Raw genomic sequence first — 10,248 nt, 5'->3', positions numbered from 1 at the left:
TTAAGCAGCGGCGGCGGCGGCGAGCGGGCAGGTAGTGAGCGGGCAGCTCCCAGCAGGAACGGCAGACAGCAGGGCAGCTGAGCGGGCTGGCAGGCAGCTCCCAGCAGCGGGGACGGGCGGCAGCGCGCGGCAGGAACAATGGCGGCGGCAGGCTGTGTGTGTAGACGACCGCCTCGAACACACGAGGAGAGAGCGAGAGAGAGAGAGAGAGGGGCGTGTCGCGCTGCCTCTCTCATGGGGTTCTTCGGCGCCAGTTTTGCATTTCCGGGCTTTTCAGCCAATCAGACAGGACCTAGTCCTGCCCCTGCTTCCGGCCACGGCTCCTCCCCTGCAGCAGCTGCTCCCCCCCCCCATACACACAGAGGGGGTTCAGTGCCGTGTGGAGACACCATTTTAAGTCAGTTTTGTCGGCTGACTCAAAGGACATTTCATGTTCGTGTAAGGAAATACCTGGTCCTTCACAGATGGTCTCTGGAAGGAAGTACAGAAGACTTCTGAGCTTGTGCTGAATCCCAGTGAAATCAAAGCAAGTGCCCAAGTGTTCTGTCATCATCCTTTGCTGTTAGCTCTCAGAGCAGAATGGGACAGCAGTCCTACTGAGAGCCTCTAGGGGCTACTGCAGTTCAATAAATAACAATAAATAAAATGCAAAACCGGTTCTAAGTCTGATAAGGGCTGTGTTAATCTCTGGTGTACTATGTTGGACTTCAGAGCAGTTATATACAATGGAATTTGCCCCACTGTATCTTTGCTGTCTTCTCTCCTACTGCCACAGATGATAAAGGATGGCAGCAAGTACAGAGCATTCTCTTAGGACACAGTGATTGTCTTTTTTTCCCTTGGAAGAGAAGCGGGGTGGAGATAGTCTTTCAGTGTTCCTTTTTGCTTTGTTCCCTGCTTTCTGCTAATATTATAAAAGTAGCATCTTTATCTCATGCTGGGTTCTGCAGAGAACACAACTTTGTGTACATAACAGCTATTTCACTCTTTTCTAATGCCTTCATGAAATGTGCTTTTATTTCAGTTAACAAGAATAAACGTTTGCCTTATTTCCTCTTTAAAGATATCATGCACCCTTGTTAATTCTCTCCCACGACATGGGGTTCAGTTCACTGTGAAGTGTTGTACACAGTGCATGAGATGCACTGAGAGAGCATGTGTGAGGGAGAAGGTGTAAGCTTGAGTGCAGTGTATTTCAGAAACTCAGATTTTAGGAGAAAATCTCTACAGGATATCAAAGCAAATTTCAAGCCAAGAAGGTTTCACTATATGTCAATAGATGTTGCACAAGGGCTGCCTGTTGTTTCACAAACAATGAATCTTCTCTAGCCTATAAATAATGTAAAGACAAGTCTCAGGATTTTTAAAAAATTCTGCTATCTTGAGGCTACCTACCCAGCATGCCTCCTTGTTTACAACTTCCAGTACAAACACATATCATGTTTGTTTTCAGACAAAACATCAGCTTTTCTGACTTCTAGAATTAACCTCTAGTACATATTAACAGCAGCCTTTTAAACACTTTTTACAGACAGACATGTTCAGCACTGTGATTGCTGAGGGGTGTGCTCTCGCACCCCTGAGAGGTGAGCTCCTTGGCATGAGGGTCCAGGCAGCCCCTTCTCCCTACAATGCTCAGAACTTACTGCAATCAGCTGCCAGCCCTTGGGCAAGCACCTACTCTTCAGGTAAGCACACAAAAAGCTGTTTCCAAATGTAAAATGCAACACTGTGTTAAGTAAACGTGCTGCTGCTCTTTGTATAGATCTTGGGATACAAATGGGGACTACACAAAGGAATGGAATTATGAAATTCAATTTTTTGTCCAAAGGTAGCAGTCCTGTTGTCTTCTTTGGCATGCAAGGGCCTGAAGTCCCAACATCTCCAGGAGTGCAGGTGAATGCCCTACATTTTTGAGCCCTGCTCACATTTTGTTTGCCTCTCATCTCACAATTTCTGTGTTCTTTTTGCCATGCAGATGCAGTAAGCCCAGGAGAAAGAGCCTCTGCTTAGGCTAGCCTGTCTTTCCAAGGTTAGGAGCCCTTCTGGAGATATGGGCTTGAACACTGGCAGGCAGCACAGAGCACAGACCCCATGCCTGCCACTTCTTAACCAGCGATCTCTTGTAGGAATTACAGGTGCCTGGCCATTTTATGTAGTGTCAGAGCCTGTCCCTGCAGCTGAGGTGTACTCTATGACAAGTATTTATCTGCATAGTTTTTAGATTCTTATAGAGTCATATCATAGAAATCTTAGAGTTGGAAGGGACCTTAAAGATCATCTAGTTCCATCCCCCTACCATGGACAGGGACACCTCCCACTAGATCAGATTGCTCAAAGTGCTATCCTACTTGGCCTTATACACTTCCAGGAATGGGACTTCCGCAGCTTCCCTGGGCAACATGTTCCAGTGTCTCACCACCCTCACACAAAAGAATTTCTTCCTAATTTCTGACCTAAATTTGTCCTCTTCCAGTTTTGATCCATTACTCCTTTTCCTCTCACTACAAGTCCTTGAAATAAGTTCCTTCCCAGCTTTCCTTTAGGCCCCCTTCAGGTACTGCAAGGCTGTTATGAAGTCCCCCAGAGCCTTCTATTCTCCACTCTGAACAGCCCCAACCCTCTCTCTGTCCTTTTAGGAGAGGTCCTCCAGCCATCTTTGTGGCCCTGCTCTGGACTTCCATCATGAGCTCCATATCCTTCTTAGGTTGAGGTCTCCAGAATTAGACACAGTACTCCAGGTGGGGTCTCAAGAGAGCTGAGTAAAAGGGGAGAATCACCAACCTTGACCTGCTGGCCATGTTTCTTTTGATGTAGCCCAGGACACGGTTGGCTTTCTGGGCTGCAAGCGCACATTACCAGCTCATGTTGACCTTCCCATTCACCATCACTCCCAAGTCCTTTGCCTACAGACTGTTTTTCACCCATTCTTCACCCAGCTTATGTTTTTGCTTGGGATTGCTCTGATCCAGGTGCAGGTCCTTGCACTTGGCCTTGTTGAACTTAATGCAGTTTGCATGACCCCATCTCTCAAGCCTCTCAAGGTTCCTCTGGATGGCATCCCTTCCCTCCAGCATGTTGACCTGACCACACACTTTCGTGTCATCAGCAAACTTGCTGTGAGTGCACTCAGTGCCACTATCCATGTCACTGACAAAGATGTTAAATAATGCCAGTCTGAGTACCGACCCTTGGGGAACAGTGCTCATCACAGGTCTCCATCCTGACATTGAGCCATTGATCAACACTCTTTGAGTGCGACCATCCACCCAGTTGCTTACCCAACAAGTGGTCCATTCATCAAATCCTTACTGCTCCAGTTTTGATACCAGGATGATGTGTGGATCAGTGCTGAAGGCTTTGCACAGGTCCAGGTAGATGACATCAATTGCTCTTCTTTGTTCACTGATGTGTAACCCCATTGCAGAAGGCCACCAGATTAGTCAGGCAGGATTTGCCCTTGGCAAAGCCATGTTGGCTGTCACAAATCACCCCTTGGTTTCCCATGTACCTTAGCAGACCCTTCAGGAGAATCTACTTCATGATCTTGCTGGGCACAGAGGTGAGACCAGGTCTATAACTCCCTGGTTTATAATTCCTTTCTTCTCTTCTTGAAAATGGGAGCAATGTTTCCACTTTTCCTGTCAGTGGGAACTTTGCTAGACTGCCAAGACTTTTGAAATATGGTGGACAGAGACATTGGAACTTCATCAGCTGGTTCCTTCAGGAGCTGTGGATGAATCCCAACAGGTCCCATGGACTTGTGCATTTTCAGGTCCTTCAGATGGTCATGAACCTGCTCTTCTCCTACAGTGGGGAGATTTTTCTTTTCACAGTCTATGCCTTCGCCTTTTCCAACTCGGATGGTATGATGAGAGCCTTTGCCAATGAAGACTAAGACAAAAGTGGTCATTGAGTACCTCAGCCTTCTCTGTGTCCTGCTTGGCCAGGTTTCCAGTTTCCTTCTGAAGTGGGTCCACGTTTTCCCTCATCTTTTTCTTATTGCTGACATACCTGTAGAAACCTTTCTTGTTATTCTTAACATCCCTGGCCACATCCAACTCTATCTGTGCTTGGGCCTTCCTCACCCAATCCCTTGCTTCTCTGACAACTTGTCTGTGTACTCCCCAGGATACCTGGCCCTACTTCCACTCTCTGTATACCTTGTTTTTACATTTGACTGAGTCCGGAAGCTCCTTGCTCATCTGTACAGGCCTCATGGCTCTTCCTCATGGAAGTGATCCTTAAATAAAGACCAGCTTTCCTTGGTTCCACTTCCCTCCAGGGCCTTGTCCCACAGTTCCCTACCAAGCAGATCCTTAAAGAGACCAAAATCTGCTCTCTTGAAGCCGAGGGTAGTGAGCTTGCTTTGCTCCTTCTTTGCTGCCCTTAGGATCCTGAGTCCGACCATATCATGCTCGCTACAGTCTAGTCTCCCATTAAGTTTTACATCATCAACCAGCCCATCTCCGCTGTGAGAACAAGGTTCAGTAAAGTACCTTTCTAGCTGGTTCCTCTACCACCAATCACAGTGCTTTATAGCCTTTCCTGATAGTCTTCAGGTTACTCCTCTCTGTATTATTGGTGCCCATGTGAAACAGTAGGAGAGGATTATGTTGGAGATGCTCAGACAGAAGGTGCTTTTATGCAGTCAGGAAAAAAAATAATCATTGGCATATCTAAAGCTTACAGAAAGGAAAATAAAATTCAAGACACTGATGCAGTGTGGGCAGCAAAGGACACTTGGATAGCAATTGTGGAGTTAAGCACTTAAAAACCACTCTCTCCCAGTTTTAGCCACTTTCAGTTTTTATCAGAATTCTCCTGAAACACATTATTTCAAAACAGTGAGACATACAACAAAATAAAATTTTGGACAAGGATATAGTCTATATAGTCTATGGCTCTGGCTATTGCATTTTTGTCATTATTTGAACAGTCACCCAAACCCCACTTAAGAGTGGGACTAGGGAAAAGGAAATGAAATGGTTTGAAATGACAACAGATTTAATTGAATAAAAATAATGAACTAAATATTAACCCCAATGCTAATAAAAGATATAAAGTGATGCTCAGCTCCAGATAGCAATCTTGAGCTGTGTGCTTCCAACAGTGAAGGCTGAATGCCCACACTGCCAGCACGACAGCTCCAGAAAGAACACAATGGTCACAGCAAGTGGAGTAGTAGGCCTCAGGTGTGGGATGACTGATGAGACAGATGGGACCCTGTCAGGAAGGCAGCCTTGGTGGAAGAAAAAAACTATCCCATAAACTTTCTGATATATAGTGAGAGTGATGTTTATAGTAAGGAGTATTTTGGTGGGCCAGCTAGGGTCAGATGTCCTGGGCTTCCCTTCTTGCATGGTTCAGAACTACCCTCAATCTTGGTCACTATAGAAACCCATACACCAGAGCATCTTATCTTTTATGTTCTCAAAGAACTGGAGTCTGCAGTCTCTCAGAACTACAGTTTCTCTGAACAGAAAAAAAATAAATAAAAAATTATAATTCTGTCCCAGCAAAACCATGACAGCTTTACATGCAAAAGTTATAATGGTGAAAGGCTTCTGCCTACCACCTGTATCTCAGCTACTTCTAAATGTCCTCAGAGGTTATCTTTGTTGTTAGCCGCTTGATTTTCCTGGGGGCTTTTTAAAAATGAACCAAAGGTTTTCAAAAGTGAATGCAATTTATATGGGGTTCAAGAAGGGACAAATGGTTCACTCCAATACAATGTAATAGACCAAGACAATGATGGAGTATGGTCAACACCAGAGAGCTGGATTGAGTTTGAATCAGCTGAGGAATAACTGTAAGTCATAACCATCCATCAGCTTTTTGATGCTATATGGGAAAGAGGGTCCACCTAGATATTACCAGTTCTCTAAATCTTGACTGACAGGCTTCCGTATAATGAAAGCAACACAACAAACTGCTCAGACTAATTCAGTGACTGACCACAGAGGGCCAGTTCCCCTCCCTGGCACTTACGTAGTCATGAAATGTACCTGCAAAATGTAAGTAACTAAAACTTTGAAGTTGTATGAATTTAAGAAAGCAGTGAGGAGGAAGGAAGGGTTACCAAGCTACCAAGCCAGCTGCTATTGCTGTCAGTCTCCCAGAAGGAGATCTGTTCTTAGGCTTTTGTTAGCTCTTAAAGGTATTCCAGATGCTCATCTAATCTCCAGGCACTACATATCCAGCTGAGGTATTACTTCCTTACTGCCCGAGTCAGGTTCTGTGTTCTACAAATGCACTACAGGAATATCATTATAAATCCATAGCTGAAAGAGCCTGTGCATATAAGTGCTCTTTTGTTTGCCACCTCTGAATATTCTGCCAGCAGAGATTTAGAACATTGGCTCTGTAAATGCTTTCATGTCAAGAGTAAAGGCAGCACCTGTTTAATTCATTCTTTGACCCAATAGTAGCTTTATCTTAGGTTATCACTTGTTAAGCTCTCTAGAATGTTTTAAACATGAAGGGGGCTGCTGTGTATATATATCCAGTGTACTGTGTTTTACTTGTACAAATTTGACAGCAGTGATTCATAAACAACTAAACCATTTCCTTTCTTTGCTGCAAATTATTATTTACTCTAGGTCCATTCACATGATGTGTAACCCATTCTAGAAAAAAAAAAAAAAAAAAAAAGGAAATGAAAAAAGAAAAAAAGAAAATTGCATTTATCCTCTATCCAGTTTGTAATTCTTCATTGTAGGTCACAAGAACTCAAAGATTTTTATAGATACATATGCTTGTGTATGCTTATTAATATATATATACTTAAGTGTAGAGAGGGGTTTTTGTGTACATATATAAATACACATGTGTATATATAGATTGAGTGCATATGTATTTAGAAATAGAAATATGCATGCATCAAGACAAATACAGCAATTATGTATGCTGTGGTGTAAATGGAGCACTGGATTTATACGTCAAATGTACTGCAGCATGATTAGAAAAACAATTAAGGAGGCATAGTGGTTTACTTTATATCATTCATTGGCAGTGCAAAATCAAAATAATTTACACTCCTCTGTGTAAGCCCATTGGTTCTGCCAGCATAGAATTTATAATTAAGCTGTCAGAAACCTACAATTGTAGTTAAAATTAGCACCTGACAGTGAACCCCAGAGCTAAGGTCAACAAAATAATTTGTATCACATAATGAGTACCAGAAACTCAACACTTTTCTGTTATAAAGAGTCACAGAACTAACTTGGTGACAGTGTATTTGCTCCCAGCAATGATGTTGTCTACAACATAGGACAGATAATTTTTCACCCAAACACATCATTCTTAGGTTATCCATGAATGTCAGGACAAGACCTGAGTACTTGCCATCCTTCTGGTGTCCCTTTTTAAAATAAATAAAACAATTGAGTCAGAGCAGAGAGGGAAACACTACATCCTGCAGTATCCAAATAAATGGGACCAAAGACTACAATGCAGGCAGAGCAGCAAAGCCCTGTGCAGAGGGGTGGGTGCCATTTCATGTAGTTCAATCTCAACATTCATCTTACCTTCTAGTTACCCTCTGTGATATCTGCACCAAAATGTTTAATAACCACATAATATACCAGAATGAAACTGCAAACCACAATGTGAGTTCAGGAAACATGCCATCTGCTAGTTAGTAGCAGTAGCTTCAAAAATATATATGCTTCAGTCCTTGATGTACTTAAGACTAATGAGTCAGAGATGGGGAAGCCCTTGGCTGCCACTGGCTGCTGGTAGCTCTGCTGTGTCACACAGAAGCTCAGGCAATTCTTGTAACCCAGTGCTGATCAGTTAAGACACAAGCACTGGCAGCAGCAGACCTCTGTCAGATGCCTTAGCCCTGGGTGATTTCTCAACAAGTTATGTTAACAGGAGTAATGTGAAGGAAATACCCTGAGTGAAAGAATAAGGACAGCTAAAGCTCCATCAGGAGAGAGATGCTTTAGAAATGTGGAAGACTGCTGGACAAGGTTTACATATTTTGCTTTGTAACTGCAAATAATGGTTGCCAACAGCAGGGTGGATACTTAGAAAGGAGCTTTTTTTTTAACACCTGCTCATTTTGAAGCACTTGATTTTTTCAATAATTACAATTAGTGCAGACAGCAAAGGTTAACTATGACAATGCAATACAGAACTGCAGAGAGAATGTGCCACATGCAGAATTAACCCTGAGAGGATGTCTTTTTAATGAGAAGTAAAAAAAGGAAATACACACAAGTGTAGTTTTCTGAAGGTGAAGACATGGCTTTGGAGTTCTGGGGACTGAGCTTCTTGTGAGGGACTTGGTTGTGACTGGGGTTTAGAACAAAAACCAAGGTGAGAATGAACAGTGTGTTGGCATGACTTGGAACTAGCCCTGACTAATAAATACAGTAGAGGATGTTACGTACAGTAGGATTAATCTCCACTAGTCACTGCGGTCAAAAAGTTAGATGTCTGGTCTACACTAATCTCTCAGGGTCCTATACAGTGAGGCACCAGCACAAAAGGAAACTCCAGCAGTTAATGAATCCCAGCTATTTAGAAGGCAGCTTAAACCAGAAAGATCTGTCCTCCCGAAGGAGAAAAACAAAAACAGCAAACCTATTTATATATATATATACACACACATGTATATATATATACACATATATATATATACACACATATATATATATATATGCCATGGATGAGACCTCCTTGCTTTTTCCACAACTCTAGTAACATGAATTAATCTCATGTACAACCTAAGCTGACACTCATGAGAAAAGGATAGGGCTGTAATACAATAGAAATGCTGGAAAAGCCAAAATACTCTGTTATTTACATATGTTTGGAGTAGAAGAAAAATAAAACACCTTGTGTTTTGTAAAATACCACAACACCAGGTGCTGTCAAAGGTGGAGACAAACAGTGGTAAGCATTTCTGCTGAAGCTCTGGATCTGTGCCATGAAAACTAAGGGCTTCTAACCACTGATTTAAGTGAGGAAAGTACTGAGCCTTAGACAAGTTGGACTGAGGTCACTGACATACCAGAAACCAGAAAAACTTTAAAATGTTGTCATTCTAGTTACTTTTTTTTTCAGTTCAGAAGGTTTCTATTTAAAATTGCTGCCATAATCCATTAGAAAGCAAAATCATAGCTCACACTGAACAACAAAACCACACTTTTTTTTTTCTTTTTCAGTAAGTGTACATATTTTTAGGAAGGATAAACTGTTAGAAAGCCCTGAGGCCACCTGATGCTAATGGTTTTTTTCTATTCAATGCATGGAATTGTCCTAAATAAATAAATCAGCTGTCAATCCTGTGCTTTTTGTTGCATTAATGTCAAATCCATGAATGGGGTAAGTCTGTAACATAGTATGCTCCACTAGCACTGAGGCAGTGATGTCTTTTTTAGCGTGTGAGTAGGAGAAGTTATTTCAGCCATATATTTTAAATACCTATTTGAAGCTAGTATTTTGCAGCAAATAAAATGTGTTTTATCCTTGCTAAGTCTGCAACAAAGTCTAGTGATGTGGCTTAGTGGACTAATGTCCTCATCACTTCAACTTTCTTGCTTGGCAGAAGATCAGCCTCTCTTTGTTGTTCACATTGAGCAAGCTAACTTGCAGATTTTAATCCTGCTGGCATTTGTCTATGAAATAAATAAGCTATATTGTGCCTTTCAGACTGACAAGGAAATAGTGAATCTGAGAGCCTTGCCCTCAGCCACTGTAGGATCTCAGAGAGGGGCTGATGTGCCTTCACCACCGATGTCATTACAAACAATGCAGCTCCTTAGCAAAGTGCTTGAAACTGATGCAGAGAACTAAACTAGCCATGGCAAGAGCAACAACAAAACCCAGCCCATATCCCCTTAGGAAAAATATTCAGATGAAAGCTATGGGACTAAATAACTTGAACGTGAATGGAATTATCTGGGGTTTCTTTCTGTTTCCTTGCAGGTCATATAAGAAGGGAAAATAGTGCTACATCTTTGATGGTAGCTTTAAGAAACAAATTTATTTCAATTACTGCCTGAGTAATTAGTGTAGATGCAAATAAAAGGGGGAACAGAATGACTTTCTGGGCTTCCTCAGGCTGCTGGACTTCGGAAGTAGCAGCAATTTGTTGTATATGATGCAACTTTGAAAAAAGAGGAAGGGAGAAAGCTGAGAATAATAGCTGGTGAAATCTGCCCGAACACACTACATTGCTAGTTGTACTTGTAAGGGAGTCTACATTAGCACTGCAGCCTTCAACTACTGTGATTT

The sequence above is a fragment of the Chaetura pelagica genome, unplaced genomic scaffold, assembly GCF_000747805.2.
Source record: "Chaetura pelagica isolate M959 unplaced genomic scaffold, ChaPel_1.0 scaffold135, whole genome shotgun sequence".
Lineage (NCBI taxonomy): Eukaryota > Metazoa > Chordata > Aves > Apodiformes > Apodidae > Chaetura > Chaetura pelagica.
The sequence above is the reverse complement of the archived record's forward strand: the minus strand, read 5'-3'. Positions refer to the sequence as shown.